The sequence below is a fragment of the Girardinichthys multiradiatus genome, chromosome 11 (assembly GCF_021462225.1).
Source record: "Girardinichthys multiradiatus isolate DD_20200921_A chromosome 11, DD_fGirMul_XY1, whole genome shotgun sequence".
Lineage (NCBI taxonomy): Eukaryota > Metazoa > Chordata > Actinopteri > Cyprinodontiformes > Goodeidae > Girardinichthys > Girardinichthys multiradiatus.
In genome coordinates, this window is record NC_061804.1 from 16,430,214 (window position 1) to 16,442,156 (window position 11,943).

An 11,943-nucleotide genomic window follows, 5' to 3' on the forward strand; every position below is an offset into this window, starting at 1 on the left:
AGCTTGTATTGCTAATATAGGCAGCCTAGTTATCAAACCTCATCGGTTTTCAAATTGTAACTACAGTGTGCTCAACTCGGGTGTGACCTTATTTTCAGATCCGAGCTTCTACGTCCAAAAAGAAAAGTAAGTTCAGCATACTCTTTGCAGGATCTTCTGCTTTTCCTCTGCTGTGCTGTCTTGTGCATTTTTCTAATCAATGCATTGTTTATTTCAAGAGATTTAAGTGCACTTCCACTGTTTCTTGACAAGAGCCCCAAGGTAAAGATAAAGGATCTTCAGCTGTCCCGGTTCATTAAGGTACTAAAGATCTTTCAGAAATCACTGTTCACCTTTGTAGATATCTGAATATTTTGAAAAAAAAAAATTTTTTTTTATAATTTTATAAAGTTTTGAGAATTTTATTCTCAAAACTCTCTGGCAATGGATCTCTTTCAACCCCATTTCCACAAAGTTTACTCTGTTTGTCACCTGAATAACAAAAGCCTGTTAAATATCAATTGCCTGTGTTGTAATGACTGACTAAAACAGGCTCTATATTTGGTTTACTTCCCAGAGGTCTCTCTGTAGGCCATCATATCTGTGACTGCAAATCAGATCAGTAGTGACGTTCCTTTTACATCTAATAATATTAATATTAATTGTACTGCTGCTGCTGCTACTATTACTACTGCTACAACAACAACAACAACAACAACTACTACTACTACTACTACTACTACTACTACTACTACTACTACTACTACTACTACTACTAATAATAATAATAATAATAATAATAATAATACAAGGATACAAGTAAAACATTCTAGATAGACCAGTCCTAAAACTTCTTTTTTTTTTAGTTTTGAAAAATGTTTGATTCACATTTGAGTAAATTGTGTGCAGTTAAATGAAATTTGCATTGAAATTTGCTAAAACACAGTATAATGAATCTGGACATGTACCTTTTAAAAAAATCAAAGCAAACTAACGTGAGACCCAGAGAAATTGTGAAGCAATAACGCTACAATCAAATTTCCTAATGTGGTGAAATTCTACTCTGAAATATCTATTTACCCAAGGCAGTGAAAAAATTGTGCACGACAGACACATATTCTCAGGGAATTACAGCTTGAATTAACATGATCAGTTTGAACATACAATGAAACACAGAAATATGCATGTTTTTTCCTGACGAATAAATACTTACTTTAAAATTACATTAAGGTCTGAGTTGCCATTATGGGATATTAATTGTTCAGTTGAAATTATTACTGTCAACAACAGAGAGTAAAAATCATTACCTTTAGAGTAAAGAGTCTGATATTAAAAAGTTACAACTGTGCTATTTTGTTTATTTTAAAACTGCCTTACTTTTATTTTAGGTAGTACAATCATACAGTGACTCACAACGATTTTCATGCTTCATATGCATTTAGTTTCATGCAGGAACATAGATGATGATGATGCACTGATGGTTGTAAACTCACTGACCAGTGACCAAATTAACCTGATAAACTTGTTAGACAGATTTAAGTGATTCTTTCCTTTTTCTTGTTTCACCACACCTTCATTTCCTTAATTGATCTCCACATCCTGCATATTGGGCAGATTAGGTCTGGATTAGGCAGGTAAACGCATTTTGTGTGTGTGTGTGTGTGTGTGTCTGTGTGTGTGTGTGCAACTTGGGGCAATGTGTGTTGTTTCAGGTGTCCATACATCCCCCAGCCAACCACCAGGCACAGGAAAGGAAGGACTGGCCGCTCATTAGCCTGATCAAAGACCTTACTTCCCTCTCAGGTTTAACACACACACACGAACACACACCCACGAACACACATACACACACACACACACACACACACACACACACACACACACACACACACACACACACACACAGACATACACATATGTCAAAGGAACACACCCGCATCCTGTCCCCATTATTCCCCCACTGCCACCTCCCGTTGCCCCCTGCTAGTCGTCTCCATCCATGTGTCAGTCACACCCTCACTTCATCTCCAGTCTGCTCCACATCTTCCATCCAGCTAACAGTAGCCTAACCTTTTCCAGTGGTCACACCACCCACCCACTGCCTTGCCCCCTACCTATCCTCTGTTGTGTCACATCCAATCATCATCCCCCACACCACCCCATCCCATGAGGTTCTACCAAAAGGGACCATCATACTTCAACAACCCCCACACACACTTTTCTGACACTGCATTAAAAAGGGCTTTGCATGACCATTTCTGTCATTTCCTTACATCTACAACCTGACAGCCACCTCCAGTTCACAGTGTGATTTTGAAATAGGATGGCTGTGACCTTTTACATTTTGTTACAGTGTAGTGTTTGGAAGGAGGTAAATATTAGCAATGCATCTATTTTTTGCACTTATGTCATTAAAGTAGCAAGCTTCACTATATCTTTTATCAGGATTTTATTAAGGGTGGGGGGTACAATGTATTTTGTGATTCATCAAGGTGCTGACATGATTGATTCTGAATTGATTAAGAAATGTAAAAACTTGATCATTCTAATGTTAATGCGAGGAGAAGATCAATCAGCGAAAGATCCAAGAGGCCATTTATAACTCTGGAGGAGTTGCAGAGATCTACATCTCAGGTAGGAGAATCTGTTTTTTGGTTGTGTACTCTGTAGATCTGGTCTTTATGGAGAAATGGCAGGGAGAAAGCCATTCAAAAACCATCAGATGTCCTGTTTGCTACAAGCCATGCAGGGGACACATCAAATACGTGGAAAAAGGTGCTCTGATCACATGAGACGAAAACTAAACGTGGTCTAGATGCAAAACATAATTCCTGCGGATAACTAAGACTCCACTTCGCCAAGAAAACACCCTTCCCATTGTAAAATATGGTGGTGGCAGCATGCTGTTAGATGCTCATTATCATCTGGCCAGAGTAGATGGCATGATGGATCCAGCATCACTTTGAGATTTTAATTCATGCTTTTATCATGACTTGTTTAGACTATTGCAATGCACTTTATGTTGGGCTCAATCAGAAGTTGCCTAATTGACTAAAGTTGTTTTTGAATCTTGCTGCTCGGCTTTTAACCGGTACAAAAAAGTGAGAGCAAATTGCTACTATTTTGGCATCACTTCACTGGCTTCCAGTTTGCCTTTGGATTGAGTTTAAAATTATTTCATTTGTTTTTAAATGTCTTTGTGGCCTCCCCCCACAGTATCTGTCTGATCTTCTTCAGCCGTATGTCCTCTCCGGTGAGCTGATCAGTTGTTGTTAGTCGTCCTCAAGACAAAGAGGGAACTGAGAGGTGACCATGCATTTTCAGTCGCTGGAATAATTTACCTTTACACATCAGACGAGTCTTGAGTCTTGAGACAAAAGACTTAAGACCAGGACAAAGATTCACCTTTAAACAGAAAAACAACCTTAAACATACAGCAAATATTACAATGGACTGGTGTAGATACAATTATGTTTAGAATGGCCAAGTCAAAGTCTGGACCTTTACCCAACTGAGAATCTGTGGCAAAACTTAAAAACTGATGTTCGCTGATGCACCCTAGTAAATCTGATTGATCTTATCAAAAGAACGGGCATATATTCAATCTCTAGATGTGCAAAGAAGAAATTAAGTCACTTAAAGGAAACAAAGGTCGATGTTTGATTGTGTTATTTTCTTGTACATTACATATTAGTCAAAAATTGATGTTCAGAAAAAAGTTTAATAAGAAAGAAGTCGAAATGTCCATAAAAAAGTAAAAAAATCAGTTTTGTGATGTGTATGTGTCTGATTCTCATTTGTTGTGGCCTCTTAGGAAATTACTCTGTTCTAGCTTAACCGGGAACCAAAATGGAGCTTACATTTGGTCCAAAAGGCTAACAACCTGTCATACAATCACTTTGTTTATTGCTTGTTTAACACACTCTCACCTCTTCACCTCTGCTGACCCTTCAACCCTGATGTGTGTCACTAAGGGTGGTGACAATCAGCGATGGTGCTGCTGACACGAGGCCACTTGAATGATAACAATTTGTTTTTTCACCTCTTGCTTTCTCTCTTTAGTGGCCTTTACTGCTTGCTGCTCTGTGACCTACTGAGCCACAACTTGATTAACAGTAAAAGTACTTTATTACTTTCACAATAATTGTTACAAAACTATATGAATGTTTTTTTGTGTTAAAAATATTAAATAAAAAATTTCAAAATCTTCTTACCACAGATGTCTCTGTGCTATATTTAGCTTTATGGGGCAGCAGCACTTTCAGCTGTCTGACACTGATACAGGAAACAGACAAGAAAAAAAAAAGTTTCCGAGGTGAGACAAATGGAAACAAAACATAGAAACCCTACTTGTGTGGTCAGGTTTGCTGATAAAATATGAAGACATTATACTGATAAATAAATGTCTGAAAAAGATGTTGTGTGCCATACTTAAAGATCTTCTGTCATAGTTTTTACTACTTTTGTTTTTCCATTATTTTCAGGCTTGTAGCTTATGATACTTACATTCTTTGACTGAAATTGAGAAATCTCAATGACTGCATAAAAGAAAAAAAAGTGAGCGCAAGGCCTCCAAGAAAGCAACAGAAGTTGCTGAAATGAGATAATGTTACGTTTGTAGTTCTGAACTCTGGGATTGAAACAGAACACAATGTCAACCCAAGTCACAAGTATTGGCAGCAAAGACTACAGCTCAAATTTCAGTTTAAAAAGTGAAGATATATATAGCAAATTTTCCACCAGGAGGCAGAAGTCAGGAGAAATGTTTACCCTTTAACTGACTGGACATACCAAAAACCAATAAAAAACTTTTTATTTGATCTAGCACCTGTGCTGACATTCTAACACAGTTGTGCCCTGGACAAAAAACTGCTTATATCAGAAACTACTACTGTACACCACTCAAGTTTTATAACTCAGGCAACAGTTAGTTTCTCCACATCAACACATTGTTTGAACAAAAAAGTCACTAGAAGCTAATGCTATACATGTGGTGGATAGAAGAGAAGGTAAAACCAGGAATTAAAATACTGCAGTCAAATACTTGCCTTTATTAGGTTCAGTAATTGAGAAAAAAATTAGCTAAATATGCAAAAGGATAATTTGGAGGGAGTTATTGATTTAACACAATCCGCTGACATCAGCAGATGTTTTGCACCAAAAGGATACACATAAGCATAAGAACAACTGTAAAAGAAAGCATATTTTTCACTTGATACACTTTAGGCTCACAAACAACACTCACGTTGCCTTGGTGGTCTCACTGTTTACTAATCTTTCCTGAAAAGATCATTGTTGCAAAAGTGCTCACTCTATTTTTTTTCTGTCATTTTCTCATAAAAAAAAACCAAAACTTGGGTATTGTGTACAATAGTCCAGAAGACAGTGGCTGAACATGGCAAATCATCATCCATATAATCACTTCTCATTTTTAAGAGAGGCATGTCTAAAAAGCCTTTTTTTAAGTGCTTTTAAAATGACTTATTAAAAGAAAAACAATAGGAAAGCCTATTATTTATGTTATTTATGCTTTATACTTTCAGCAGTTATAGATGTAATGGCTCTAAAATATATTTGTCCTTTACAGGTTATGTCAATTCATGAAAGAATCAAAGAGACCCAATATGTGACGCTATATGACTTAGGTATTCAGATAACATGTACATCAAAATGTAATGTTATACATTTTATTGTTTTATTCCTATAAACAAAAACAATATTTATGTTTTTCATTTTGCTTTTCATTGAGTAGAATATTTCAGCAGCTGAATTTTTACTCATCATTGTGTGCTCCTGTGTGTACGTGTGTATACGGGTATCTAAGTGTGCACTCGGGATGTTTTCACAGCGTCGGCCTTTTGACAGAGTGATTTACGTCCTTTTTACCTTCTTACTGTAGAGACAAACAAATGCATGCACACACAGTCACAAAAGCCATGCCACACAGACCAAAGAGCGGAAGAAGAGTTAAGAAAGAAAACAGGTTCAGGATCAAACTGCTTTAACAGAGGTCTTAAGATGTTTGTACAAAGATCTTGTCCTAGAAATCTGTTTCACATATTCGGAACTGACAGCTCTTCCGTTCGCCTCTGAACGCAGGTGATTGATATTTCAGAAGCTGGCGGAGACCTGCCAAGCAAACAGTCTGTTTCATTCAAGACTGGTGTCTTGGCATTGGATGGGGCCAGGTTTTTTACTTTGAATCCTGTACCACGCATTTTGAACCCACACCTTGACAAATGATAAACCACGAGCTGCTTTTATTTTTCTGAAAGAAGACATGACCATTGCAGTTGTAAATGTTAATTCTTTAATGTGTAAACCCTCTAAATAAATGAATTACAATAATTTTTTCCTCTGGCAATTACATGAAAACTCACCTGAAACATAAGACGTAATTTATGCAGATGGTAAATAGTAGGTGTTTCTGGTTTATTATAATCAGTGGTGGTTTTTGAGTAGGATAATATGGCTTGTCATCTAGGGCCATATTCCATCGGGGGCAGTAAGAGCACTCAAAAAAAAAAAAGTTTTGTTAGTTGTCCCCAGAGTTACTTTTTGTTTGCTTAATTGCATGTTTAGTTAATGGGGAGCAGATTGCCCTCTGTGTTGTGTGAAGTGTAAGCACTTGAAGAAAATATGGCTTGGTAATAATGCTGAGGTTGGTATCTGGCACAAGTGAAGCACCAGAACCCACAAGGGGGGGGGGTGATGCTTTTGAATGGACATATTAATCAAACATAAAATCTTGTATTTACATAATAATTCGATTTTTTAGTTAATTACTCCCTAAGAAATTAACCTAATGAGACAAAGTGTTGAATTAGTTCTGTTGGGAGATAGATCATGGGATACATTCAGCTCGCTGGTGAATTTGTAAAGAGCCATTGCAGTAAAAGATGCGAGAGATGCGTCACGCATTACACTCAAATTAACCAATCCTATCTGTCTACTAAGTGTGTAGAAATGTAAAGTTTATAAGTTGTGCCACATAGTGCAGGGACCTCCACCACTATGCTTTTCATCATACAGTTCGCAATTGTAGGGCTCTGGGAGTTCCTGTTTGTATTTTTGTGCCTGCTATTTACTTTGCTTCACCTCTAGGTGTCGCTTGTGTGCTGTTGGGTTTGGACAGGTGTTCTCCATCTCCTTGATTAAGCTGGGAGGTTTATAAGGAGCATGCTGCCAGCACTTCGACGCCTGGGTGTTTTGGCTCTGTGATACATTCAACTGGCGAAGTTTATGATGCCCATGTTTATTCTAAGCTTTGACTTATCAGTCTTGTCCTCGCTTATTTTCCAGGTTTAGTTTTGGACCCAGTTCAAGCTCCTTGAAGAACCTACTTGACCTCACCTCCGTTGCCAAGATTTCCAGTCAGGCTTTGCTGGCAGCCGTTGGACTCCATAACCTCAGCTTTTCCGAGCGAAACCTGTCCACTCTCCAGCGAGCGGCACCACTGGACCAAATCAGTAAAGAAACAACGAATCAAAGTTCTGATCTGTGGAAAGGACCAGTTATCAAAGTGACCAGGCTTACCACACTTACCAGACCCAGAATAACTCCCCCGCGGCGAACCTGCAACAAACTGTAAGATACCTCACACCGCAAAATCCCCATTGTCATCATCCTCTACCTTGTTACCCTTCCATGCAGCCAAGAGGTTCCAGTCCCAGATCCCACCTTCATCGGACCTGTGAACAAATAAACACGTTAAACTTCATTTTCTCTTTGAGTGTTTTCTGCATGTGGGTCAGATTGGCCCCCAAAATGACAGCAATGTTTTCTCTTTAGGCGAGAGGCTGCAGGCTGCTGTGTTCAGAGATGTAAGCTACAGGTAGAGTCCAAACTTGATAGAGAATCTGTTGGTGGAGCTAAAGATTAGGGTGATGGCTAGGAGCCCTTCAAACCTGAAAGACTTGGAGCTCATCCCCAAAGATAAATCATCATAATACCAGTGGAAATAACTGAAAAGCTGGTCAGCAGTTATAAGAAGGGTCTATTTGTTGTAATGCCTATTCAGATTTTCCATTTATCCCAGTAATCCATTGATTACACAGGGATATACATTTTTGACATGTGAAATAAATATAAATTATTGATATTAGTTGTACACAGTATTATCTTTTAGAGATGCCGGTGCTACTGCAATAAAACTGAAACTTGTTTTAAGGCTTTTTATACATCTTTATCAGGGCTGTCTGACCAATGTTTCTGCATCCATATATACCCTTCTGCACTTGATATATATGGGGCACAGCAGGCGCGTCGCTAGAACTTTATTTACTCACACAGGCGGCACCGCTATTGCGCAAATACTCGCACAGGCACCGGCGGACTGGCACTCTGTCCATCCTGGAGAAGTTCAGGACAGCTGTTCAGTCCAGAGTCGTCTGCCTTCATTGATAATTACCCGAAAAGTTGCACTGAGCTCCTCGAACAGGGCTTATTTAAGAGCAACCACAGAGCAAACCGTAGAGCTGAGTCTGATGCATGTTTGCGCACCGGAACAAGTGGAATCACTTGTTCGCCCAGCAAGACATGATGCGGAGGTTCACTCTAATGAGCATCATTAGAGTCATGATGAGGAACAGAGTAGAGGGACTTTTACCTGAGCTACAGGTAAAGTTAAATGGCCTGGCAGTGATAGAAAACAGTAGGAATTCTCTCTGTGAGCTTCTAGCTGGATTAATCATGATTTGTAAAATTTCTGATCCTTCAGTTCAGTCAAAATAAAAGTTACTAAACACATTAAGAAGGTTCTTCAGATCATAACATTGCTGCAGCCAGTCCTATAGTCCAGTTCTACATGTAGAAAAAAATGTGTTGTTGCTGAGTACACCTGGAAAATATCTACTGGTGCCACTAAGACATAGAAGAAAGTGTAAAAGTAAGCCTCCGGCTTCTTTTTCATATCTTCTGTGCTGATTCTAAACATACAGCTCTGGGTTGTTTAAAGGTGCAGTATGAGCAATAAAAATCATAGAAATTAATCACAGGTGTACCATTAACAAGTTAACTGTTTTATTTTTCTGAATTACACATGTGATAAATTAATTAAACAAGGATACAAGATTACTCAAGGCAATATATTCATACCATATGTATACAGTTAATAATAACTGTAATATTAATACTAATAACAGAACAAAAGATGACAGTCCAAGAAAAGTCCAGGATAAGACTCTGTGTTATGTTTCAAACACCACAACTTAACACCCATTTATCTCAGAAAGTGTTTAATAGTTAGAACTTAACTCATGGCTCACATGCTCGGTGGAGAACAACAGACTGTGTTGTAAGTGTTTCATTTATTATTTTTGGTAGGCCAAATTTCTTCATAGGTGGAAGGAAGCGCTGAAAAGATCGTAGTAAAACAGAACAGGTTCATGAAAGAAGGAACAATTTTAAAGCAATGTTTGGAAAGCTCTCAGCATAATTAAATTAAGTAAATGTATTTTCAGGATCTTACCGTTTGACTAAGTTTTAAATAAATCAACTTTGTACCAGTTTCCTTTTTTGAAATGTTAGAAATGAAGACCATTGAGCCTCAGGAGCGAAACAGTAATTTTCAAAGTTAGTTTTTATGTGTCTGCAGCTGTCTGTGGAAATATATTACAAAATAAATATTGATGGAAAGCTGAATTAGTCAAAAAATTTCCCTGGGGGTGGGGGGTTACCTCACACTGAACATTCATTGTATACATATTAAATGTTCAAACATAGTGTTTAAGTTTCACCACACAGTCTTCCTCTCTCATCCTACGACACATCAACATAGTTTGGAGACAGTCTGGCAGGAAACAATAATCTCATCTCAGATGTATATTTGTGACAACATTAGTCATATTTGAAATACTGAGAATGCACGAAACATGGAAAACACACTTATTGTAAAATAAAACTACAAATCGGCAAATTTTCCAAGTGCTATTTCTAATACAAATACACCTTTTCAAGCCACTATTGTAAACTAGTCTGTAATGACCAATGTTTGCAGATGTATTCCTGCTCCCCAACCTCTTCTCTTTGTGTTGCTCTTTCCTCCCACCTTTGTTCTCAAGCTCAGGTAAGGAGGATCCTGGGAAAAGACAGGTTCCAGCTTCCTAAAAGCCTCTCAGTACTCACATTTTACAATAGAACAAAGATCGTCTCAGTGTTGGGATGCTTAGGGGAAACCCAATCCAAACAGTAATGGCCACAGTTGGTGGCCAGGGGAATACCTGCTTCGGAGAATAAACATTGAAGAAAAGATTTAAAAACTTTTGTGCTGGTTTATTTACAATAGAGAGGATTACCTCATAAATACAGAGATATATAAGATAATATAGATGTTATTTTCCAAGTAAAATTTAATTGTGTTGACTCAGAGGTTTTAACAGTTGAAGATGTCAATAGGTTCATTTCCTGTCAAAGGTTCATTTCCTGTCAAAGGTTCATTTCCTTTTAATAGAACAGTAGGATTGAAAAAAAAATGTTTCTCTAATGCAGGATTTCACCAAATGCAAGTTTTATTAAAAAAAAAATTTAGTTAAAAACAAGCTAGTGTTTCTACACAGTGAACATCCGGATCACCGCATGTCACAGGGCTTTGTAAGTACGGACAGAGGACAGCCAGAAAATGATTTGTGGATTTAATAAATGCAATGCTGGATGAGCAACCTCTAACAGATCAACTCAGACACATGTCCTGCCACAATGATCCACAAGTCATGATAGATGTTAATATGGATGCAGACGCTGAAACAAAGAGCAAGATAATGACTGTCTTCAGAACTTAACCCGGTATGAATCTGTTTAGACTCCTTTTTGAAGTTTTTTCATCTGACAGATTTTTGTGCATGTTCACCACTTGTAAATGCCATATTCTGCTGGTTTTGCCGCTAATATGTGACATGCCAACGCAGCAGTCATACAGATAACATACAAATCCATCATTATGCACATTAACATTGGAAAGGCTCAGATATATGAAACTTTTGCACACTCTGACACAGACTTGGGGAGAGGCCTTAATCATGACATATATTTGAGCTAAACTATTTTTTTATTCAACAGACTGTGCTCCTTAGGTTTTTTATTCAGGTGTGTTTCAATACATGTTATATTTCAACTTTGAAGTGTCTTTAAATGATCTTTTCTGCTAGTTTAAGCTTCTGAACTGGTTGCACTCTTTTTTAGTTCACTCTGAGACCTTTAGTTAGGAACTTCTCCAGCCAGAAAGGTAAGGATAGTTTTGTTATTAATCTTTTTCAAAAAATGTAAACAAAAAGGTTTAAAAAAATTATTTTTCCTTTTCGACCTTGGTGAGATAATCCAGCCTGAACACGCGTTAACTCCTCCACCGGGATGAAATGATACAATGCCTCTGTCTTGCTTAGAACTGCATCAGCACAAAGAGAATGGTGCGTGGAGAGCCACAACGAAAGATAGAACGACTGACACACAGAGCTTGCAGAAGCAACTCCAAGCAAACGCCTCATCAGTATGTTTGAGCTTGCTGAAAGATTCAATTCAACATTGAGTCTTTCAGAAAGCTTTGCTATTATTTTGCCTCTGTGTGCCTGCTATAAAGAGCTGAACTCAGTTCATCCAACAAAACAAATTCCCAGTGACACATTTAAAGGCCAGGATATAACCACAAGCACTCTGATGATGTTCCCAATCAATATATTCTCTGTTGGCATTTTCAGAGAAGGGAATGTGGGAACTGCACCTGTTTAGGTCCAAATACAGTTCCGGAAGAGAGGTGACACCACCATCTGATGTAAGACCAATAAGGTCCCAGCTCCTGATTTTTAGTGTGGCTCCTTTCCAAACTATCCTAAAAGTTATAACAGATAGAATCCAAATTACCTTTAAGGATTTATATTTAGGTTTGTTTGTTACGTTTTTGGTTAATTTTATGTTGTGTCAGTGATAAAATCCAATTTAGCATGTCATGATAATAAAAATTTGTATCAAGAT